The sequence below is a fragment of the Ammospiza caudacuta genome, chromosome 31 (genome assembly GCF_027887145.1).
Source record: "Ammospiza caudacuta isolate bAmmCau1 chromosome 31, bAmmCau1.pri, whole genome shotgun sequence".
Taxonomy (NCBI): domain Eukaryota; kingdom Metazoa; phylum Chordata; class Aves; order Passeriformes; family Passerellidae; genus Ammospiza; species Ammospiza caudacuta.
The window spans coordinates 1,378,822-1,404,835 of record NC_080623.1 but is presented as its reverse complement, the minus strand read 5'-3'; the positions used below and the strand labels follow the sequence as shown (position 1 = coordinate 1,404,835).

The following is a 26,014-nucleotide window of genomic DNA, read 5'->3' as shown; positions in this document are numbered from 1 at the left end:
TCCACCCCAAGAGACATTAGGAATTCAAGCAACATGGCTACTGACTGCTTTAACTCACTAGAGAGTGAGCACAACCAACATACAATCAATAGACCTTTTTTCCACCTTCTTGAGCCACACATTGGGCACCAATAGATGTATTTGTCCTGGTTCAGAGCAAATTTGGAAGAGAATCCCAAAGGGGCTCCAGTAGGAAAGCAGATTAAATCAGCCCCTTCCCCTAACCGGTCCTGGAGAAAATACCTCCTTGGAGAAAGGTGGAAAAAACCTGTTTAATAAACAATAAAACCTAAACAATATTAAACAATAAAACCCCTTGCCGCTCCAAAAGAGATGACAAACTGAGAAAGTCCCCTCCCTGGGTTGCAGCTCAGCTCACTCAGTCTCTGATCAGTCCCTCTGGTGCTGGAAATGTCGCAGGCCAGGCCCGGCCCAGTGGCCACAGGTGTAGCTGCCGGTGCTCTTCTGGTGTTCAGTCCAGAGCAGGTTTGGACAGCTCCAAAGAAAAGGGAAAAAACCCACAGTCCAGGGAACTTCTTTGTCTCCTTTGCCTCAGCTAGCTAACTAACTAAAAGCAAAAGAGAGCTCTGTCTCGCTGTCTGTCCATCCACAGACAACACAGTCCAGAGCAGGAATGTGGAGGAGTGAGTAGAGTGTCTGAAAAAAACCTGCCGCTTCTTCTCTCCCCCCCTTCACTCTCTGGAACAAGTCTTAAAGGTGTAAAACTTATTATTCAGCATAAACAGAATGAGACAGTTGGGGATAAAAGCATCATTTAGTCAACCCAGGACACCCACCCATTACTTACTTTTTTCTTACTTTCCCAAGTTTGCTGACAAACTTGCCGAGTCCTGATGACTCTTCTTCTTGTATCTCTTTCAAGGATATACCAACCCCATTTCTGAATATGTCCATTATTCATTGTTTGTGCATGTGTCCATTGTCCATTAGTAGAAGCAGGCTGGATTGTGCTTTGGCTGAATATGGCCATTGTCTAACAGAAACTCCTCAATCTGCAAAAACTCTCAATATGTAACCATACTGAGATGACTGGAACCACACAGGAACAACCAGGACCATGCTGAGGAGAACTGGGACCACACTGGGGGTAACTGGGAGTGAGTGAGACCATGCTGGGAGGGACTGTGATTATATGGGGAGTGACTGGGACTATACCAGGGACAACTGAGTTCAATTGGGACCATACTGGGAGTGTCTGTAACCATACAGGAGTGATGGAAGCACACTGGGAACAGCTGGGCCCATGCTGGGACCAACTGGGATCACTCTGAGAGGGACTGGAATCATGGAGGGATTGACTGGGAGCAACTGGAATGATGCTGAAAGCAACTGGGAAGAAGTGGGAGTGACTGGGAACAAGCTGGAAGCAACTGGGATAAACTAGGAGAGACAGGGAGACACTGGGATCATACTGGAGGCTACTGGGGTCATGCTGGCATTGACAGGGAGCAACTGGGATAACACTGGGGGCACTGAAATCGTGCTGGGAGTGTCTGAGAGCAACTGGGATTAGACTGCAAGTGACTGGGATCATACTGGGAGTGGCTACAATCATACTGGGATCAGAGTGGGTGTGATTGGACCCTGACTGGGGGTTACTGGGAGCTACCAGGCCCATGCTGAGAGCCAACGGGGACATAATTAGAGGAACTGGGAGCAACTGGGATAAAACAGGGGGCAAGTGAACCACCCTGGGAGTGCCTGGCAATGACTATGAGAATGTCCAGGGCAACTGGGATATACTGGGAGTGTCTGAGCCCATATGGGTGTTTGTGGAGAGATTTATTAATAGTTGGTTAGCTGAGAAAGGCCATACTGACATAATGCCGCTGGTCAAGCTGAGAGAGGGAAGTCAGCAGTCAGTAAGCTGAAAGGAGAAGTCAGCAGTCGGTGACCAATGACAGGCAAGGACAGAATGCCCTTGCCGCAACATGAGGATAGGGAAGGGAGATCCTCCCTGAGAATATATAGAAAGTATCAAAAGTAGAACCATAAGAATGCAGAAGTAGGCGTAGTTGCTGATATGTAACTAACCAATCCTGAGCTCAACTTTTGCAATATGTATGAAGCTCATTATGAACTGTATTTAACCTGCTGTACTGATCAATAAAATTGGGCCTGTGATGATCTAATTGATGTCCTGGTCTCCTTCCGTCGACAAATGGTGGAGAATGCGGGCAATGCCGAATCTCTGTCCTTTTTTCTCGGATTAAAAGAAAAATGGGATTACGCCATAGTCGAGGAAGTTGGGTTTGGGTCCTTGCAGCCGGGACGGTGCCGGAATTTGAAGCACCCTTGAGGTTCACAACGGTGAATCAAGCCAATACGTGTCGCAGGAGCCTGGAGAGCTGCAACAGCGTGCGCTGATTAATAGGTATGGATAGGCAAGCGGCATACGATTTATTCGCCGCATATTTAGAACGGCGAGGAATAAAAGGGATAGATTTAAAAAAGGAATTACCAGGGTTATGAGCTTATGGCCATGCTAAAGGTATCTCTTCTAACCCGCATACAGTTCAAGAGCTAGCAGAGTGGAAGAAGTTTGGGGAAATACTGTGGGATACAGTGTTAGATGATGATAAGTCAGCAAAGAAATTAGGAAAGTTATGGCGGGTGGTGTATAACACGTTACTTCAGCAGGTATCTGAGAGAAAATCAGCAGAAAGGGCGACAGAAGCTCATAAGAGGAATATAGGGTATGGTCGTGAGGATGATCCCCTGGCACCTTCTGTAACTAAGATACTTATGCCTAAGGGTCCCCAGCAAAGTGGTGTGGAGGATTTTCCTATAGGCACAGTGGAACCGTCTGCACCTTTTCTGTTAGAGGGGGAGGGCGAGTTGGATGGTGGAAGTAAGAGCAAACCAGCTTTGCCTCCGCCACCAGCTTCAGGCGGGTCAGATGGTGGGGGTGGGAGCAAGCCAGCTTCGCCTCCGCCACCAGCTTTGCCTCCGCCGCTTCCCCCGAGTGAGCCGGCTCCGGTTACGGCTTCAGTGGGGGGGCCGCTTCCCCCGCACGAGCCAGCTCCAGCGGGGTGGCCGATTCCCCCGCCGGAGCTGGCTCTGCTCGAGCCAGCTCTGGTTTCACTGTCAGCTCCAGCGGGGGAACCGCTTCCCCCGTGCGAGCCAGCCTCTGCTTCACTGCCTTCCCCGTGCGAAAGCTCGATGTCTGTACCGAAGTGCCAGCAGCATAGCACCCTTAAAGAGTCAAATCCCATCCCAGGGGCACACCGTGATCCATGGGGGGAGATGGCTAAACAGAGGAGGGAAGCTTGGGCTGCTTTGGCAAAAGAAGTAATGCAAATGGAGGATGGTGAGGCAGTGGAAATAGCTTCTAGTCTTGCATGTCTGGTCACATACACACCACAGTATGATGCACAGGGGAACCTTACGCATAATATAGCGGAATATACTCCCTTAGATTGGAAGCTGTTAACTCAGCTACGTTCTACGGTTAGTCAGTTTGGAGTAAAAAGTGAACCTGTTAGGCAAATGCTAGATTATCTTTTTAATACTCAGGTTTTATGCCCTAATGATTTAAGAGGAACAGTTCGGTTGATATTCACTCAGCATCAGCAGTTATTGTTTAATGCACATTGGCAGACTTTGGTTAATGAGTCGGTTGCTGTACAACGAGCCCAGGGAGACCCATTACATGGAATGACAGTAGAGGAGCTGATGGGCTTAGGGGCATATTTGCGTACAGAGGCACAGATGATATCGGGAGCAGATAAACTTAGAAAGTCTATGCAGTTGGTGCGTGCTGCAATAGATATGGTTAAAGAGCCAGGAGAGTTACCGGCTTATATGGGTATTAAACAAGGTAGAGAAGAATCATTTGGAAATTTTATCGATAGAGCAGCTACTGCTATAGATCGGGCTGGCATTGCAGACTACATGAAGGGGGCGCTATTGAAGCAGTGTGTCTTGCAAAATAGCAATCCAGCAACCCAAAGAGTGTTAGCTACTTTAGGGGCAAATTGGACTATTGAGGAAGCATTGGAGTGAATGGCATTAATGCCAACAGCTTCACAGGCATTTATAGCAGAAGCCTTAAAGGAATTAGGATTAGGGTTGCAAAAGCAAGCAGAGTCTACTCAGAATCAGGTGTTAGCTGCTCTTGCTCCTCTCTGAAGCGGCTCACTGGCATTCACACAAGGAGGTTCAAAACCATTCATCAAGTGTTACCGATGCGGCAATGAAGGACACACACGCCGAACGTGCCGAGCGACTGGCATATGGTGTCAACACTGCCGATCCAGCTCCCACAATTCTACGGCTTATAGGCGCCGGTCGGGAAACCATCAGCGGAGCGCGCATCACGGGGGCCGCGCCCAGACACAAGTTGCCGCCATGACATCGGAGACACCAGCTGCTGCCGTGACATCGCTGCCACCTCCTGTCTGCAACCCGCAACAACAGAGAGCCTCGCCTTGGATTTATCAGCAGCAGTAGACGTCACACTAATGACGAACCGGCCTGAGAGGATACCCACTGGAATAAAGGGCCCTCTTATATTAAATGGACAAACTTGTGGAGCATTATTGCTGGGACGTTCTTCTACAACCATGTTGGGATTATTTGTTTTGCCTGGTGTTATCGATGCAGATTATACAGGGGAAATACAAATCATGGTTTACACCCTTTATCCTCCGATTAAAATTACAAAAGGACAACGCATCGCACAATTGGTACCACTATCACAAATGACATCGGGAATACAATCATTTACTGGGCAAACATGGGATGAAAAAGGTTTTGACTCTACTGGTGTTACACTTTTAACTGTGGATTTACAAAATAGACCAAAGCAAAAAGTTGAAATTACTTGTGGGCATCAAAGCATAACACTTTATGGATTATTGGATACAGGAGCAGATACCAGCATCATTTCTCCAGAAGCGTGGCCACAACATTGGCCCCTATTCCCATCATCAAACATGCTCACAGGAGTAGGAGGATTTACATTGGCAAGCAGATCGCCGTCTTTGTCTGTGTGCATTGAGAATCAACAAGTATCTGCTGTGTTTTCAATTGTTCAACTGCCTCCTACAGTTTCCTGCTTAATTGGAAGGGACATTTTAACACAATTGGGAGTGGTGTTAACTAATCAGCACCCTTTGGGGTAATTGCCATTGCTTGGACTTTCCCCATTCCACTCACCTGGAAAACGGATACACCGGTGATGGTTAAGCAATGGCCATTAAAAGGGGAGAGTCTTATGCATGCCCATGAATTGGTACAGGAACAATATACAAAGGGACACCTACGACTATCCACAAGCCCTTGGAATACACCTATTTTTGTAATCAAAAAGAAATCAGGGAAATATCGTTTGATACATGATTTGAGGGCTGTAAATGAACAAATGGAACCGATGGGGGCCTTACAGCCTGGTCTTCCAAATCCAGCTATGATTCCAGAACACTGGCCACTTTTAATTATTGACCTAAAGGATTGTTTTTTCACTATTGGGCTGCATCCTGATGATATGAAGAGATTTGCTTTTACTTTACCGGCAATAAATCGTGGAGAACCGGATAAAAGATTTGAATGGACGTCTCTTCCACAAGGCATGCGCAATTCCCCTACTTTATGTCAGCTTTATGTTGATGCTGCATTACAACCACTACGTCGCAAATGGCCAGCAACTATAATATATCATTACATGGATGATATTTTGTTTGCACAGCAACAGCCATTCTCCTCTTTACAGATTAACACCATTAAAAATACTCTTGCTGCATATTCACTTGTTATTGCTACAGAGAAAATTCAGACTACAAGGCCCTGGAAATATTATGGATGGACTCTGACGGATCAAATAGTAATACCACAAAAATTGGAAATACAATTGGACATTAAAACTCTACATGATGCACAGAAGTTGCTGGGAGACTTACAGTGGCTGAAGCCCATTGTGGGAATACCAAATCATTTATTAGAAACCCTACGACCTTTGTTAAAGGGCGTGGACCCTACTACTCCTGTACACCTGACAAAGGAGCATCATCTTGCTTTGCAGCAAATTAGTAACTGTGTACAGCAAGGGTATGTGTCTCGTCGACAACTCGACCACCCCATTGACCTTACTATCTGGAATAGCCCTTGCCACTTGCTTGGTGCTCTCTCTCAACTACAAAAGAAAACGGGGGAGATACGGGTGTTGGAATGGTTATCACCACCACTACAGCATAAGAAAACAATATCTTCAAAAATTGAACAATTGGCTGCATTAATCAAAAAGGGGCATCTCAGAATTCTTGAAGTGGATGGTAGAGAACTACTATTAGATTGCCTATGGAAAAAGAAACCTTGGACTGGTACTTGATTAATTCGAAGGATTTACAGGAAGCATTATTGATGTCACCTGCTAAAGTAGAGAGTAGTAAATTAGTGCCTAGAGTTTTGCAATGGATGACAGAATGGAACTGGATCACTCGACCTTTGAGAGAAGAATGCCCCATAGAAGGAGCTATTGCAGCTTTTACAGATGCAGGAAAGAAATCAAGGCGTGCTGCTGTTACCTGGCAAGAAAAGGGACAATGGAAGCATCAACTCCTCACAGGAGACCCTGCAGATAGCTTACAAACTCTGGAATTGTTAGCAGTAGTATGGACAGTGTCCAACTTACAGGAGCCTTTAAATGTGGTCACAGACTCTATGTATGTTGCAGGAGTAGTCAAACGAATAGAGGAAGCAGCAATTAAGGAAGTGAATAATAAACGATTGTATGAGTTACTGATACAGTTAAGGAAGGCTTTACGAGAGAGAAATGCAGCGTATTCTGTGATTCATATTAGGAGTCATAAATGGTCTGAAGGTTTAGGAGAAGGGAATGAACGTGCAGATAAATTGGTTACCCTACCCATTGATAATTCTTGTCCTATTGATAAGCACACATTGGCCAGAGAACCACATAGTAGATATCATCAAAATGCAAGAGGTTTAGCAAAACACTTTGAGCTGAGTTTGTCAGAAGCCAAGGCCATTGTTAGAGCATGTCCAACATGCAGTTATCATAATGGTGGAATAGGTCTAGGCATCGGGGTTAATCCTCGAGGTTTAGAAATGAATGAGAAATGGCAAATGGATGTTACACACATAGCTAGATTTGGTAAAGTCAAGCATGTGCACGTCACCATAGATACATACAGTCATTACATATGGGCTACGGCTCAGGCAGGAGAGAAAGCTATACATGTTATCAGACACCTGTTAAGTTGTTTTGCTGTTATGGGAGTTGCAAAGAGTATCAAAATGGATAATGGTCCAGCTTATGTAAGTGCTAGGGTCCAAAAATTTTTGAATCAGTGGTCTGTTAAGCATGTGACAGGTATTCCACACTCTCCTACTGGACAGGCAAAAGTGGAAAGAGCAAACGGTACCCTTAAGCAGTATATTGAAAAACATCAAGATTTGGCAAATCCGCAAGCATGTTTGGCTAAGGTTTTGTATGTGATTAACCATTTATGCATTTTTGGGGAAGATGATACCCCTCCTGCAATGAAACATCATCCGAAGTCAGGTCAGGAAAATACTAAGGAAACAGAGGTCTGGGTTAAGTATAAGAACCCGAGTACAGGATTATGGGAAAAACCTGCAAAAGTATTATATTGAGGTCGGGGGTATCTTTGTGTTTCCTCACCTACAGGACCTTTGTGGGTGCCTGCTGAGTGGACTAAACCTGTTTTTGATGCAGCCTCTGGTGGATCGCCTTACAGAGGAGGACAAGGAGTAACTGGGGAAGAAACTGCTTCTAGTCCTATGACCACTACTGTTACAATTGAAGGGGTACTCGGAAGCGGTGGACAGAGCACTGACACATCACTACCGGACAGCCCAGGAGTTGATTGGTTTTATTGACTCATTATCAACTTTTTGCTTAACAAATCCAGCGAAAGAACATTGTCTTGACTGTCACGATCCACATTGTGCTGCCTGGATAGCTCTACGTTGTGGGGGTTGTGATAGGATTTTTTGGATAGAACAATCATTATTACGGGATTTGTGGTGTCACACTTGTGAACACGAGCACACGTGGGGTAAAAGCTGGAAAGATGAATTAAGGAGACAAATAGGGCAAAATGCATATATAGCTTTAAATCTTTATGAGTCTCCTGAACAGAAGATTCTTGCTTATTATCGATGGGAGGTACAATGTATTGTGAATAGAATTAAGGTTCAAAGTAAATCACGTATAGTTTCTATAAGGTGTAGGAAATTAGTGCCTTTAACACAGCATTCAATTGTAGGACCCTTCAAAGGGAATCCTGATAGAGCATTAGATTGCTGCATTGACAAGTTGCAAAAATTGAGTTTGCAAGTTGCAGGACCAGTAAGATTAGGAGCAGCAAGATTGAAGACAGATAAGAAAAAGAAGGAAAAAAGGGAACGATCTCATTTGAGCAAGGATATCAGTGATTGCTAATTAATTTTCTATGATTAGGACAATTTTACAGTTGTGGGACCCTCGGGAGGATATAGTTGTTGAAGAAGATAATGAACAAGAACTACGATTACGAAATAAGATACGCCTTGTATTAAAGAAAGAGCTTGAACTATTAGCCTTATATAGTAAAAAAGCTGAAGAGGCTTTGCGATCACCACCATTGAATTGGTTGCATTGGGTTGAAGAACCAGACTTTTATACTGGTCCTTACTTACATTCACTTCCTTGTTATGTTTGCAAAAGGGATAATGATAAGTGCTATGCATGGGTAGCTTTGCATTGTGCAGATTGTAATCAGGTTTATTGGTATTCACAGAGGTCACTAGGGTATTTATGGTGTGCACCTTGTTCTGGAAGGTGGATTCGAAATTTTTTCTGGGTTAGAGCTCTTGAACAAAGTACTGGCCTGCCAGGACGGACAGGATTACAGCTTTTTGAGAGTGCAGAACAAGTGGTTATAGCATATCTTAGGTGGAAGTTGCAGGAAATACTTAGAATATTTGAAATTAATACAGCCTCGCGCATCATAGCAGCTCGCTGTAAAGCTGATTTGCCTTCAAACTTATCTCATGCTATACCTGTGAGCAAGGATGCTGATTTAGAATTAGATCAGCATATTCAAAAATTGACTCAGCCTTACAATAGACAATCTAACAAACCAGGGAAAAGACAATGAAGAAAGGAAAAACAAAGCAAGCAGAAAGAAAAATGAGGTTTGTTCTTGTTATACTGCTCAATGCTGTAGCAAGTGAAGCAGTAGGAATAGCACACTTTAGTCAACCAAGAGAAAATTTATGGGTGACACTTGCTAATCAAACTAACCAATCATCACTTTGTCTTAGTCTTGGAGGAGTCACTAACCCATTTCGAACATGTCTGGTGGGACTTCCGGTGTGGTCTCCTGGAGAATTTTGCAGTTTGATAAACAATCAGACCTTATGTATGTCTAACATGTCAAACATCACATTGCCAGTGCAACAAGGGTATACTGCAAGTCAGAGTGATGGCTATCGTCAATGCTTACTAATCCAATCACTTAACACCTCTTTGCATTCTCCTCCTGAGGAATTAGATCTTTTTGGAAGTACAAATTGCCAGTATGTCTAACACTACAGCTGGCGGATGGTTTAGCTTCAAATTTTCGGATGCTCAGAATTTAAACCAACCTAAAGAAACATGGGCCACTCTAGATTCATCCCTGAATGTGAGTGAATTCTCTCTGCAGCATTACAGTCAATGTAACGGCACAAATATCACAACACCAATGAAATTACCCACAGGAATATTTTTGATTTGTGGAGACAGGGCGTGGAATGGTATACCAGCTAAACCACAAGGTGGACCCTGTTTTTTGGGAAAATTGTCATTGTTTCACCCTAATGTATCCTTGCTAATGCAGCTGAGTCAAAATTCAAACAGGAAAAGACACAGCATACATGACTTAGACTGCAGCCAGATAGGAGATCCACAATTTTGGGGCACATTCAAACAGGTGGTAGTTTCAACTATCTTACCAGGAGGATCTGCCAATAAAGCCATGAATTCAGCAAAAGAATTAGGATGCTGGGCAAAGGATGAGCTGAACAAGACATCACAAACTCTAGACATGCTAACCGCAGATGTGCAGAGTGTTAACCATGCTGTTTTGCAAAATAGAGCTGCTGTAGATTTTTTGCTCTTAGCACAAGGGCATGGATGTGAAGAGTTCGAGGGAATGCGTTGCATGAATCTGTCTGATCATTCAGTGTCCATTCACACTAAGATAAAAGAACTGCAACAGGGACTTCACAAACTTAAGGAGGAAGAAGGTTTAGGAATTGACGAATGGCTTAAAGGCTTAGGACTTGGACCATGGCTGAGGAACCTTGTGATCTATGCTATAGGACTTCTGGGTGTAATCTTACTGTTTTTGCTTATTTTGCCTTGTATTTTTAATTGTATTCAAAACATGGTCAGTCATACAATAGCAAAAACATGGCAAACTAATCTCCTTGCTCAAGAAGAAAACGGGGGAAATGTGGAGAGATTTATTAATAATTGGTTAGCTGAGAAAGGCCATACTGACATAATGCCGCTGGTCAAGCTGAGAGAGGGAAGTCAGCAGTCAGTAAGCTGAAAGGAGAAGTCAGCAGTCGGTGACCAATGACAGGCAAGGACAGAATGCCCTTGCCGCAACATGAGGATAGGGAAGGGAGATCCTCCCTGAGAATATATAGAAAGTATCAAAAGTAGAACCATAAGAATGCAGAAGTAGGCGTAGTTGCTGATATGTAACTAACCAATCCTGAGCTCAACTTTTGCAATATGTATGAAGCTCATTATGAACTGTATTTAACCTGCTGTACTGATCAATAAAATTGGGCCTGTGATGATCTAATTGATGTCCTGGTCTCCTTCCGTCGACAGGTGTTGACTGGGACCGGACTAGGAGCCACTGGGAATGTGCTTGGGGAACTGGGAACACGCTGGGGGCAACTGGGAAGGACTAGGGACCTGGTGGGAGAGACTGGGATCATACTGGGAGTGCCTAGGACTATACTAGGGACAACTGGGAGAACTGGGAACACACTGGATGAAATTGGGAAGAACTGGGACCTTGCTGTGTTCAAATTGCATCAGCATAGGGAATCACTGGGAGGCACTGGGCTCATAATGGGAACGAATAAGATCCTGCAGGGAGTGAGGGGAAGTGACCAGGCTCATACTGGGAGTGCCGAGGAAAATGGAAGCACACGGGGAGACTAACTGGGCTCATACTGGGAGCAGCCACTGCAGGCCCAGGGACCCCCAGAAACACCCCCCAGGATCCCCGATGTCCTCCTGAGGGCCATCTCCGGCTCGGCTTTGGAGCCCTGCCAGCTCCAAACATCATCCCAAAAAACTCCAAACCCAGGCACCCCCCGGGATATTTGGGCCGAGCTCCCCCTGACCAGGCACCGGTGGGACTGGGGGTGATGCTCAAGGGGTTGCAGCAAATTCAGGGAGCGCCAGGGCTGTGAGATTCTCCCTCTCCTCTTCCACTGCAGATGCTTGGCCTCTTCCTCCCTCCCTCCTCCTCCTCCCCCACTCCCGAAGGCTGAACCTTGAGGGGAAAGGGGGTGAGGAAAGGGCAGGAACCATGAGGGGAAAGGGGCAGGCTCAGGCCAAGGGCGGCAACTGTGAGGGGGCACTCTGGGAGGTGGCAGTCTGCAAACAGAACTGCAACAGACTGAACATGAACAGGAAAGAAAGCAGTAAGTCTGAGAGTTTTATTTGCTGTCAAATACATCCCACACACCCAGCCCCACACAATCCCCTTCCCACCTCTCTAATTGAGATCCCACATCTCCCTATCTCCTTCCAACCCTATCTCAGCCTGGTGGCTGTGGAATTGAGTGAGTTTGGCATGGGATTGAGTTTTATTGAGGTGGGAAAAAGCCATTTGAGCTTCTATTGAGCCCTTATGGGTTAAAAATCAATTGTTTTCACTGGGACTTGAGTGGTTCTGAAGTGAAAAATTGGCTTTTGGACTGCAGAGAGATGAAGAAGAGAAAACAATTAAGGCCAAACCAAAAGGAGAGGCAGCCAGGTGTGTTCCCAGCATGGATCACAGGGAATGTGGCTCACCAGGCCGCGAAGTGCCTCCTCCAGAGGGGGGTTGGAGCCGGAGCAGTGCACGAAGCTCTTCCTGCACTCGGGGCACTTGCAGGGCTTCCCTTACCGGTGCCTCCGTTGGTGTCGGGTCAAGTTAGAGCTGCTGGAGAAGCTCTTCCCACACCGGGGACACTCGTAGGGCCTCTCCCCAGTGTGGATGCGCCAGTGTCTGATGAGGGTGGAATTGTACTTGAATCCCTTCCTACAGTCGGGGCATTGGAAGGGCCTCTCCTCTCTGTGAATCCGATAGTGCTGGAGGAGACTGGAGTTAGTCTGAAACTTCTCCCTGCATTTATCACAGTCGTAGGGCCTCTCCCCAGTGTGGATGCGCTGGTGGATGACGAGGGTGGAGTTGTCCCTGAATCCCTTCCCACACTCAGGGCACTGGAAGGGCCTCTCCTCTGTGTGACTCTGATAGTGGCGGCAGAGATTGGAGCTGGTCAGAAACATCTTCCCACACTCCCCACAGTCGTAGGGCCTCTCCCCAGTGTGGATCCTCTGGTGAATGATCAGGTTGGAGTTCCACCTGAAGCTCTTCCCACACTCCACGCACATGTGGGGCTTCTCCCCATCATGGAGCTGCTCATGGAGCTCTAGCTCCGAGATCTGCCTCCATCTCTGGCTGCCTTCCCAGCCCAGGCTGGCTCTTTCCCCCTCAGATCCCCGGCAACTGTGTTTGTAGCCCCTCCTCGTGTGGCATCTCCAGGGCTTTTCCTCCCCGTGTGTTTCCTGCGCCGTGGAGCCGCTCAAAACGGCCTCTTCCACCAGGTTCAGCCGCGGGGATTTGTCCTCCTTGCTCTCCATGCTCAGCTCCTGCTCTGGACGAGGAAGGACAAGGACAGGATGGGATTTGCCTCCATGCCACAGGCAAGGGCAAGGAGATCCTCCCAGGGCTGTGCTGCAGCCGGGGGCCATGCTGGGCTGGGAGATGGAGCAGCACAGAGAGGAAAGGGGCACTGACTTCCTCGTCACCAGCCTCAGTGTCCTGGAGCATCTTCCTCTTCCTCGCAGCCTCACAGGGGTTGGGAATGGAAAATCCTGGTTTGGGGAAAACAAGGGATGAGCACGTTTGTAGGAGCATTGGGGGGTTGTACCGCCAGGACAGACGGAGACGAGAGATCTCTGCAGCCAGGTTGTGGAACTTGCGGTTTATTGTAAAGGGCCTGGGTGTAGGGCCCTGCTTGGAGCTGCTAGCCACAGCTCGGAGCAAGCCCAAGAGAAGAGAGGGGTAGAGAGGATGAGAGGGTAAGAGAGGAAGATTCCGTTACAATACAATAAATCTGTGTTGAACATTCTATTTCTCACTAGCCAATCTAGGGCAAGTTACAAATCCTATAGCATTTACATACAGCCTGTAAGATTCATTACATCACCATAGTGTGTTACATTTTAAACCCTAAAAACTACTCTTTGGACCCCTTCTGCTGAGCTAGTAGTCTGCTCTGACCCCTGGGTCTGTCTGCAAGCAGAGAGAATTGTTTCATCAAAAGGGGATTACCTTCATTTGGGCCACACCATTTTTTTCCAGTTGTTCACTAACTAAGGTATCTCAGAGCTTGCTTTCATTTCAATCTTGCTTCTACTATCTATATTCTCAAAATCTTTTGCCAGACAATCATATTTTAAAGGCTTTCCTGTTTCATCTTACCCAACACACATTACGTTTGAAGGTCCCTCTGCCCCAGTCCCTCTCTACAAGTCACTGGCCACGTGAGCTCCAGAAAACCCTCTCAAACACCAAGATTCAGCCCTGGAAAAGCCTCCCAGGAGTTCCCCGTCCCTGGTCCCTCCCCTCTGGTATTCGGAGATTCCTTCCTGTCCCAGCTGCATGGGGTCACCCTTGCATTGGGGGTCCCCCCTCTCCTCAGTGCGCACCCTCCCCAGGCTGCCGGCAGTCCTAGCAATCCCAAAAGCTTACCCCTCTTCGCTCTCCCCATTTTGGGATGCCAGGGCTCTTTAGGCTCCCTTCTCCCCTCATTCTCTGCTCTGGGCTGCAGCAGCTCCAAGGAGTCCCCCCTGCCCCTCTCCAGGCTCTTGAGGCTCCTGCCAATGGCAGCGCTCCCCCCTCTCTGGGCTCCCCACTTTGGGCTCCTGGGGGACACAGGGCTCTGCTCCTCCAGGCTGCCTCTGCCGGCAGCCACCACCGGCACCCCCCGATGTTCCCCCAAGGGGCCTTTTCCGCTCAGCCTTGGACTGCTTCATTCTCCAAACATCCCCCCAAAAACCCAACCCAGGGACTCCCTGGGATATCTGGGCCCCGCGCCCCCTCCCTGCTCACTTGCGCGATGATGGGGGGCGATGATCCCACAGGTGGGGGTTGCGAATTCAGGCAGGGCTGGAGCGCATGGTTGTGTCGGCTCAGCCTTGATCCGCCTTTGTCCCTCCTCTTCCTCTTCCTCCGCTCCTCTTCTTCTATCCCGCCTCCTGCTCCTGTCTTATCCCCACTTCCTTGTCCTCTTCCTTCCTGCCCCTTCCATCTCCCCTCCTCCTTCTCTTCCCCCCTGACCCCACCTCTTCCTCCCCCTTCATCCCTGCCCTTCCCTCCCTCCTCCTCCTCCCTCAGCAGCAGCCACACCTTGGTGCCACGTTCCCGCAGCCCTCGCAGCCCGCAGCAGGAGCGGGGATGGAGCCAGGACAGGTCGGGATGGGCAGTGCGGCGCTCTCGGCTGCTCCCAGCCGCTGCAGGGTGGGGGGAACTGGGCCCAGGCCAAAAGAGAGGCAAACTGGGCAAACTGGGGGCTGCACATCCAAACTGGGCCTTGCTGGGGACCCTGCCTGGCCACTGCCAGCCCTTGGGGCTCCTCTCGACACATCTGCCAGGGGGGAATGCACACAGGGCCGGGGGATCCCAGCAGTGGCAGCACTGCCAGGGACTGGGCTGGACTGGGATCATACTGGGAGTGAGCAGGAGCTTGAGAGGGGCAAATTGAGACCATGTTAGAGGCAAATGGGATACACTGGGAGTGACTGACTGCATGTTGGGGGTGATTAGAAACTGCTGGACTTATACTGGTATGAACTGGGATCATGCTGGAGGTGACAGGGATCATACTGGCAGTGAGTTCCACTACACTGAGGTTGACTGGGAGTGGTTGGGTGGAAATGGGATCATACTGAAAGGAATTGGGAATGACTGGGAACATGCTGGAGGGAACTGGGCTACACTGGGACATACTGGGAGGGTCTGCAACGAAAGTGAGGGTGAAAGACAGCAACTGGAACCATGTGGAGCACAATTAGCTCACACTGGCAGGGACTGGGAGCACACTGGGCTCATCTTGGGATCGTACTGGGAGGGACTGGACTAATACTGGGAGTAACTGAGAGCGACTGGGAACATACCCTGCACATCATCCCCCATACTGGGCCTGACTGGGAGCAACGGGGAGCATGCTGGGAGCAAATGGCATCACACTGGGACTGACTGGGCTAATCTAGGAAGCAACTGGAACCATGCTGGAGGCAGCTGGGACCATACTGGGAGAGATTGGAAGCAACTGGGATTATACTGGGACCACACTGGGAGGACTGGCATGTGATTGGAATCAAACTGGAGCTTACTGGGATCATATTGGGGTTGAAAGGGAGTGACTGAGATCACCCTTTGGTCAACTGGGAGCCACTGAGAGAAACTGGGATGATGCTGCAAGCAAACTGGAGGAATTGGGAATGATTGGATGCATGGTGGAGGCAACTGGGATATTCTGGGCATGACTGGGGGATCATACTGGGAGAACTAACACCTCACTGGGGCCACTGGCAGTGCCTGAAAATGACTACAGACATGCTGGGGGCAACTGGGATATACTGGGAGTGTCTGTAACCATACTGGGGTGACTGGAACCACACTGGGAGCAATGGGGAGAACTGGGACCATGCTGGGGGCAACAGGGAGCAACTGGAACCATGCTGGGGGCAATTGGGATCCTACTGGGATCACCATGGAATCACCTGGGCCCATGCTGGGAGAGAATGGGATCATACTGGATCATACTTTCAGCAACTGGGACTGCACTGAGGGTGACTGGGAGTGGCTGTGAGCAACTGGGATCAGTCTGGAAGCAACTCCAATCAACTGGGAGTGACTGGGAACATGCTGGGGGGAGCTGGGTTATACTGGGAGAGACTAAAACCATAGTGGCGGTAAATGGGAGCTACTGGAACCATGCTGAGTGAAAATGGGAGCAGCTGTGTCCATGTTGGGGTCATACTGGGATCATACTGAAACTGCCTGGTATCATACTGGGAGTGACTGGAAAAGTACTGGGAGTATCTGACAGTGACTGGGATTCTACTGGAACCAGACTGAGAGTGACTGGGAAGGTGCTGGCCGTGAGTGGAACCATACTGGAGGTGAATAGGAGCAACTGGGCCCACACTGGGAGTCACTGGGCATGACTGGAATAACACTGGGAGGATCTGGGAGTGACTAGAGTCATACTGGGAGTGACTGGGAGCAACTGGTATCATAGTGAAAGTGACTGGGATTGTAGCGGGAGTTACTGGGATCATCCTTGGAGCCACTGGGATTGCAATGGGTGTGAATGGATCCTGACTGGGGGTTACTGGAAGCTACTGGGCCCATGTTGGGAGGAAAATGTGGAAACATTGGGAGCAAGTGGGATCAGCTGGAAGGTACTGGAACCATGCTGAGGACGCTAAGACCACAACTGGGATCATACTGGGAGCAACTGGGACTATACTTTGGGCAACTGACAGAAACTGGAATCATGCCAGAGGCAACTGGCAGTAACTGGGCAAGACTGGGATCATTCTCAGGTAACTAGAACCTTACTGGGGCAACTGGGATAAACTGGGAGTGTTTGTAACCATAGCGGGGGGACTGGAACCACACTGGGAACAGCCAGGACCATGCTGGGGGCAACTGGGAGTGAGTGGGACCATGCTGGGAGGGACTGGGACTATTCTAGGGACAACTGAGATCAGGCTGGGATCACAGTGAGAGCAGGTGGGTCCATTCTGGGTTAGACTGGGATCACACGGAGGGTGACTGGAATCATGCTGGGATTGACTGGGAGTGGCTGTAAGCAACTGGAATTGTGCTGAAAGCAACTGGGAGAAAGTGGCAGTGACTGGGAGCATGCGGGGGGTGACTGGGATATACTGGGAGAGACAGAGAGTCACTGGGATCACAGTGGAGGCTACTGGGGTCATGCTGGCATTGACAGGGAGCAACTGGGATCACATTGGGACCACTGGTATCAGACTGGGAGTGACTGGGATCATACTGGGAGTGGCTACAATCATACTGGGGAGCAGACTGGGTGTGATTGGACCCTGACTGGGGGTTACTGGGAGCTACCAGGCCCATGCTGGGAGCCAACGGGGGACATAATCAGAGAAACTGGGAGCAACTGGGATAAAACAGGGGGCAAGTGAACCACACTGAGGCAACTGGGAGTGCCTGGCAATGACTATGAGAATGTTCAGGGCAACTGGGATGTACTGGGAGTGTCTGAGACAATATGGGTGTTGACTGGGACCAAATTGGGAGTGACAGGGAATGTGCTGGGGGAACTGGGAACACGCTGGGGGCAAGGGCGAGTGACTGGGACCCTGCTGGGAGAGACTGGGATGATACTGGGAGTGACTTGGACTCTGCTATGGGAGATCTGGGAGAACTGGGAACACGCAGGATGAAAACAACAGGAACTGGGAACAACTGGGACCTTGCTGGGAGCAAATTGCGGCCTCCCTCCTCCTCCTCCCCAGTTCCCGAAGGCCGAACCATGAGGGGAAAGGGGGCAAGAAAAGGGTGGGAACGTGAGGGGAAAGGGGCGGGGCCAAGGGGAGGCGCGGTCCTAAAAGGGCTCAGCTTGGTTTAAAATCACCCAAAGGCATCTCAAATGCTGCTGAAATCCAGCAGGTTTGACCTAAAATCAGCCAAATGGGATTAAAATTGTCCTAAGGGGTCTAAAATCCAACCAAAGGGGCCTAAAATTGTGTTGGGATCGGTGGGAGAAATGTGGCACGCAATATGAATGATCAGCAAATCTCAAACCTTATTGATAGGTACACATCTTTATATCGGTGTTAATGAAGCTCATACATATTGCAAAGGCGAGCTCACTATCGGTTAGTTATTTATCAGCCAACTACGCCTACTTCTGCATTCTTGTGGATATTTTATTGAAACTACTCTTCATATTTCTGCCAAAGATCTTCTTCCCTATCCTGTTGTTGCACCAAGGGCACAATGTCCTTGCCTGTTATTAGACACTGACTGCTGACTCCTGTACTTGTCCCCTTCTAGCTTAACCAGTGGCATTATGTCAACGTGACCTTTCTCAGCTAACCAACTGTCCACAAAGCTCTCCACAACATTGCCCAAACTGGTTTGCACCTCCCTCAAAATGGCCTAAAATCAGCCTTAAATCTCCAAAACGGGCTTCAAATCCACCCTGAATGTACCTGCTTTGGCCTAAAATCTCCTGAAGGAGCCTAAAATCCATCCAATTTTTGCCAAAAATCACAAAAATTGAGCTAAAATCATCCAAATGTGCCTGAAACCAACACAAGAGGAAATCAAATCACCCTAAATGACTTGGATTGACCTAAAATTATCCAAAGAAGCAAAAACCCTACTAAAATTGGCCCCAAATCACCACAAAAAGTGACCTAAAATCACTCACACAAAATTAAATTCACCCATATGGGCCTCAAATCATCCAAAGGGATCTAAAATCCCCCCTCTAACTCACCAGGTTGGACCTCAAATTAGCCAAAAGGGCCTAAAATCCACCCTGCAAGGGTGGGAATGCCTGCAAGGGATCTGAGCCCCCCCTAAACCTTCCCAGGGTGGTCCAAAATGCCCCCAAGGGGCCGAGGCTGAGGCCAAGCCCGGGATGGGCTCCGGGCTTGCTCCAGGCCCTCCACGTTCTCTCCGGGAAGTTTTGGCCCCGGCCCCGGATGGGCCTGGGCGGGACTGGGAGGGACCAGGGAGGGCTGGGCAGGGCTGCAGCATTTGGGGGTTTGGGGCTGGGGGAGTTTGTTGGGAGTTCAGGGGCAATTATTGGGGTTTTTGGAGAGAATGATTGGGTTTGGGGGAAGTTGGGGAATTTTGGGGGGTTTTGGGGGGTTTTATTGCCACTTTGGGGGGTACATTTCTGGGTGTAATTGGGGGTTTTTGAAAATTTTTGGGTTTTTTTTTAATTTTGGGGGGGATTGCTGGGATTTTGTGAGGATTTGTTGGAGTTCTCAAAAATTTTTGGAGATTTTATTGGAATTTCTGGGAGATTTTTTTGGTGGTTTTATTGGAATTGTGGAGGTATTTAGTGGGATTCTTTGGAGGCCAGGGTTTTGTGAGGAAATTTGTGGTGTTTTTTGGGGATTTTTGTGGGATTTGGGGGTGTTTTCTTGGTTTTTTTTTTGGCTTTTGCCAGGATTTCTTTGAGTCTTGGGGGGGGGGGATTTTGGGGGGTTTCTTGTGGTTTTGGGGACATCTTTGGGGTATTTGTGAGGCTTAATTTGGATTATGGGGGGGGGGGGCTGTTGGGATTTCAAGAGATTTTGTGGGCTTTCATTGGGATTCTAGGGTGTTCTAATTTTGTGAGATTTAGTGGGATTTTGTGGATTTTATTGGGACTTTCAGGGGTTTTAAGGAGATTTTGGTGCCTCTCAGCCCTTCCCCAGACCTGGGGACAAACCCAAAGCCCCTCCACACCACACAAGGCCCAACAAAATTCTACAAAATATACCCCAAAGCCCCTAAAAATTAGAATATAATGCTACAAAATACCAGAGAATCCCACAAAAAATCCCAGTGGAACCCACCAATGTTAAAAAAAACACCCAAAAATTTCAATAGACCTCCCCCAAAAAATAAACCCCACCAAAACCCCAATAAAATCCCCCAAAATCCAAACTCCCCAAATTCATAAAACCCCCCAAAATCCTGTAATCCCCCAAAACCCAATAATTCTCTCAAAAAACCCAATAACTCACCCTAAACTCCCCAATAAAATCCCCCAACTCCCAAAAAAGCCCCCCCAAAACCCTCCAATGATCGCCTCAAAAATGAGCCAAAATCCCAAAGAATCCTCACAAAACCCAAAAATAAAACTCCAAGTCCCTCCAAAGCTCCCCAAAATGTCCCGAAATTCCCCAAATCCCAACACAGCTACCCAAAATCCTCCCAGAAATTCTCAAAATCCCTCCAGAGTCAGTGGGGCCATCCAGTCAGGGGGCACCGGCCGGTGGAACAGGAGCCACTTCAGGGGGCCCTCATAGCTTTTTGGGGAGGGGGCACCACGGGAGACCCCCCAAAAAACCGGTTGGGGAGGGAGAGAACCCCTGCTGTGCCCCCTCCTCTTGAAACCCCTAGACCCCGGTTCAGGGTGGGCTTGGGACCCCCCAGAACCCCCAAATCTCCCCCAGGATGGCCTGAGAGCCCCCAGACCCCAATTGGGCCCAGTCCAGGATGTCTCCTGAGACCCTCCCTGATCCTTCCCAAGACCCCTCCCCAAGGCCCCCCTTGTTCCTTCTCAAGACCCCACCCAGGGTCCTCCAGACCCCTCCCCAACCCCAACTCAGGCTCCGCCAGCCCCTCCCCAGATCCCCCCAGGACCTCTCCCCAAAACCCCCAAACCTCCCCATGACCTTCTCCTCAAACCCTTCTAGATCCCCCAAAGCCCCTCCCCAAAACCCTCTCAGGATACCCTCTGTACCCCCCAGAGCCCTCCCCAAACTCCCCCCAGACCCTCCCACGACCCCCCCCGGCCAAGACCCCTCTTAGGACCCATCCGCACCCCTCAGGTCCCCCCACAGTGCCCCAGCACCCCTCCCCAGACCCCCCAGAACCCCCAAAACCCCCTCCAAAGCCTCACCAGACCCCCCGAACCGCCCCCCCCCCCCCCCCCCCCGATCCCCTCTCAGGCCCCTCCCACTCCTGTCCCGAGCCCGGTGGGTCCCAGTAGCGACGGGGAAGGGGGCGCCGCTTCTGGCTGGCCTCTGATTGGCTCGGGCGGCGCGGAGGAGGCAGGCGTAGCTTAGGGGAGCCAGGCCGTGATTGGTTGCTTCAGGGACATGCAGCGTGGTGATTGGTTCCTTTGGGGCGGGGCGCGCCACTATTGTTGGGACCGCGCGCACCCGGCGGAGGCGGGAGATTGTGAGGGGAGAGAGGCTGAGGCGGGGCCGGGGGGAAACTGGGGGAGTTTGGGGCGGGTCTAAGGGGAAATTGGGGATTTTTGGGGGACATCGATGGGAAATAGGGGGGTGTGCAGTGGGTTTGGGGGGAATGAGGGGATCTGAGGGGCTTTGGTGGGTCTGAGGCGGCTTTAGGGGGCTTGGGGGGAAGCTTGAGAGGGTCTGAAGCGTTCTCAGGTGGGTTTAGGGGGATCTGAAGGGAATTGGGAGGGTCTGAGGGAATTCTGGGGGATTGTGAGAGGAACTGGGGGGATTGTGAGTGGATCTGGGAGGTCCTGAGGTCTGGAGAAATTTGGGGGAGTCTGAGGTCATAGGGTTTGGGGGGATTGAGGGATCTGAGGGGGATTTCAGGCAGTCTGATGGGTTTGGGGAGGGTCTCAGGTGGGTCTGGGGTGAATTTCGGGGGAGAAATGGGGGAGGTCTGAGAGTCCTGGGGAGGTTTTTGGGGTCCAGGGTGGTTCTGGGCAAACACTGGGGGAGCTCTGGGGGCTATGGGGTTCCTGGAGGGGTCCCAGGGGAGATTTGGGGGTCCCAGGGGGTCCCAGGCCCACCCTGAACCGGGGTTTGGGGATTTCAGGGGGAGGGGGCACAGCAGGGGTTCTCCCCTCCCCAACCGTTTTTTTGGGGGGTCTCCTGTGGTGCCCCCTCCCCAAAAAGCTCTGAGGGCTCCCTGAAGTGGCTCCTGTTCCACCGGCCGGTTCCCCCTGATCCAGGACGGCCCCACTGACTCTGGCGGGTTCTGGGGGGATTTGTGGGAATTTTGGGGTTTTGAGAGGGTTTTTGGGGATTTCAGGATGGCTTTTTGGGCTTCTTTGGGATTTTGTTGGAGAGTTTTTGGAATTATTGGGGGTTTTAGAGAGAATTATTGGGTTTTGGGATGCTTATGTGATTTTGGGGGGGTTTTCTTGATTGCGGGGGTTTTGATTTGGGTGTTTTGTCAGGCTTGGGGTTTTTTTTTTTGGGAGGGATTTATTGAAATATTTGGGAGTTTTTTTAAATTTTTGTGAGTTCCACTGGGATTTTTGGAGATTCTCTGGGGTCTTTGAGGGTTTTCTTGTAATTTTTGGGGATTTTGTGGGATTTTAATGAAATTTTAGGGGAACTTTGGGACATTCCCTGGGTGTGGGGACAGGCTGAGAGGCACCAAAATCTCCTTAAAACCCCTGAAAGTTCCAATAAAACCCAAAAAATCCCCCAAAAATGTCCCCAAAACATAAAAACTCCCACAAAATCTCCCCCAAGATCCAAAGAAATCCTGGCAACACCCATAAAACCCCACAAATCCCACCAAAAGTCCCCAAAAACCCCAAATCCCTAATGAATCCCTCTAAATGCCACCACAATTCCAATAAAATTCCCCAAAATCTCCTAAAAATCCCAATAAAACCCCCAGAATTTCTGAGAATTCAAAAAAATCCCAACAAAATCTCAGTGAAACCCCCAAAATTAAAAAAAAAAAAAGCCACAACAAATTTCAATAAACCCCCAAACACTCCCAGAAAAACTCCCCCTCAATATGCTAATAAAATCCCCCAATATCCAAGCCGCCCCAAAATCCACAAAACCAGCCACTCCTAGTCAATCCCAGTATGATTCCAGTCGCTCTCAATGAGATCCCAGTGTAACCCAGTATGGACTCAGCTGCTAACACTCTGACCCCAGTGTGATCCCAGTTCCTCCCATTATGATCCCAGTTGTCCCAAGAATAGTCCCAGTCCCTCCCAGCATGGTCCCAGTTGTGCCCAGTTGCCTCCAGGGTAGATTCAGTTTCCCCCAGCATCGTCCCAGTTGCTCCCAGCATGATCCCAGCTGTTCCCAGTGTGGTTCCAGTCCCCTCAGTATGCTTAGAGACACTCCCAGTATGTTTTAGTTACCTCAGAATGATCCCAGGTTTTCCCAGTTACTCCCAGTTTCCTCTAGCATAATCCCAATTTCTATCTGTTGCTCAAAGGGTGGCCCCAGTTGCTCCCAGTATGATCCCAGTTGCCCCAGTTGTAGTCTCAGTCCTCTCAGCATGGTTCCAGAACCTTCCAGCCGATCCCAGTTGCTCCCAGTGTGTCACATTTTCCTCCCAACATGGGCCCAGTAGCTCCCTGTAACCCTCAGTCAGGTTCCATTCACACGCAGTATAATCCCAGTATGATTGTAGCCGCTCCCAGTATGATCCAAGTCACCTGCAGTCTAATCCCAGTTGCTCCCAGTCACTCCCAGTCTGATGCCAGTGCCGCCAGTGTGATCCCAGTCGCTCCCAGCATGGGCCCAGCTGTTACCAGTGTGCTTCTATCACTCTCTTATGGTTGCAGACACTCCCAGTATGGTCCCAGTTGGACCCAGTTGCCTCTGCTCTAGTCCCAGTCACTCCCCATGTGATCCCGGTCCCTCCCAGCATGGTCCCACTCACTCCCAGTTGCCGCCAGTGTGGTCCCAGTTCTCCCCCGCAGGGTCCCAGTTGTTCCCAGTGTGGTTCCAGTCACGCCCGTATGGCTACAGACACTCCCAGTATATCCCAGTTGCTCCCAGCATGTCTTTAGTTATTTCCAGGCACTGCCTGGAAGTGGCCCCACTAAGTTGTCAGTTCTCCCAGTATGATCCCCTACTCATGCCCAGTATATCCCAGTTGCCTCCAGCATGCATCCAGTCCTTCCCAGTTCCTCCAGTTTGCTTGCAGCATCATCCCAGTTTCCCTCAGTTGCTCCCAAAGTAGCCCAAAGTGTGATCCCAGTCGCTCCCTTTCAGCCCCAGTATGATCCCAGTAAGCTCCAGTTTGATCCCAGTCACATGCCAGCCCTCTCAGTGTGGTCCCAGTATAATCCCAGTTGCTTCCAATCTCTCCCAGTATGGTCCCAGCTGCCTCCAGCATGGTTCCAGTTGCTTCCTTGATCAGCCCAGTCAGTCCCAGTGTGATGCCATTTGCTCCCAGCATGCTCCCCGTTGCTCCCAGTCAGGCCCAGTATGGGGGATGATGTGCAGGGTATGTTCCCAGTCGTTCTCAGTTACTCCCAGTATTAGTCCAGTCTCTCCCAGTTTGAACCAAAGATGAGCCCAGTGTGCTCCCAGTCCCTGCCAGATGAACCAGTTGTGCTCCACATGGTTCCAGTTGCTGTCTTTCACCCTCACTTTTGTTCCAGTTACTCCCACTCACTCCCAGTGTAGGCCAGTTCCCTCCAACCTGTTCCCAGTCACTCCCAGTTGCTCCCAGCTGGGTTTTTGGGGGGATGTTTGGAGAATGAAGCAGTCCAAGGCTGAGCGGAAAAGGCCCCTCGGGGGGACATCAGGGGGTGCTGATGACGGCTGCCGGCAGAGGCAGCCTGGAGGAGCAGAGCCCTGTGTCCCCCAGGAGCCCAAAGTGGGGAGCCCAGAGAGGGGGGAGCGCTGCCATTGGCAGAAGCCTCAAGAGCCTGGAGGGAGCAGGGGGGACTCCTTGGAGCTGCTGCAGCCCAGAGCAGAGAATGAAGGGAGAAGGGAGCCCTGGAGCCCAAAGAGCCCCGGCATCCCAAAATGGGGAGAGCGAAGAGGCGGGAGCTTTTAGGATTGCTGGGACTGCCGGCAGCCTGGGGAGGGTGCGCACTGAGGAGAGGGGGGACCCCCAATCCAAGGGTGACCTCAGCAGCTGGGACAAGGGGGAACCCCTGAATACCAGAGGGGAGGGACCAGGGACGGGGAACTCCTGGGAGGCTTTCTCAGGGCTGAATCTTGGTGTTTGAGAGGGTTTTCTGGAGCCCAGGTGGCCAGTGACTTGTTGAGATGGAGTCGGGCAGAGAGACCTTCAAACTCGTCGTGTGTTGGGTAAGATGAAACAGGAAAGCATTATAAATATGATTGTCTGGCAAAAGATTTTGAGAATATGGAAAATAGAAGCAAGATTGGAATGAAAGCAAGCTTTGAGATAACCTTAGTTACCAAACAAATGGAAAACAATGGTGTGGCCTGACTGAAGGTAATCCCCTTTTGATGAAACAATTCCCTCTGCTTGCAGACAGGTCCAAGGGTCAGAGCAGACCCAACTAGCTCAGCAGAAGGCATCCAAAAAGTAGTTTTTAGGGTTTAAAATGTAACACAGTATGGTGATGTAATGATTCTTACAGGCTGTATGTAAATGCTCTAGGATTTGTATCTTGCCCTAGATTGGTTAGTGAGAATAGAATATTCAACCCAGAAGAAGACTTACTGTATTGTAACAGGAACCTTGCTCGCTTATGCTCTTCCCCTGTTACTCTCTTATCCTTTCATCCTCTCTACCCCTCTCTTCTCTCGGGCCTGCTCCAAGCTGTGGCTGGCAGCTCCAAGCAGGGCCCTGCACCCAGGCCCTTTACAATAAACCGCAAGTTCCATGACCTGGCTTCAGAGATCTCTCATCTCCGTCTGTCCCAACCATGCAACCCCCCGACGCTCCTACAAACGTGCTCATCTCTTGTTTTCCCCAAACCAGGATTTTCCATTCCCAACCCCTGGGAGGCTGCAAGGACGAGGAATGTTGCCAGGCTTGCAAGGGTTCCTCAGGGGTGAAGAGAGAGACAAGAATCTTGACTCCATGATCAGAAGGCTGGATTTATTATTTTATGATATAAGTTACATTATGACTACGCTAATAGGAATAGAGAGAAAAGTTCAGATGCTGCTAAGCTAAGAATAGAATAGAATGAATCAACAAAGGAGCTCTCTCTGATTCTCCCAGACAGCGCTTGGTCTCTGATTGGCCCTTAATTGTAAACATGGAACACGGGCCAATCACAGGTGCACCTGTTG

General features: G+C 49.6%; 1 pseudogene; it reads right to left on the bottom strand.

Annotated features, from left to right (window-relative positions):
• Positions 1 to 12,166: 12,166 nt before the first annotated feature.
• Positions 12,167 to 26,014, bottom strand: part of LOC131569700 (zinc finger protein 850-like) — a 186,060-nt pseudogene continuing 172,212 nt past the window's right edge.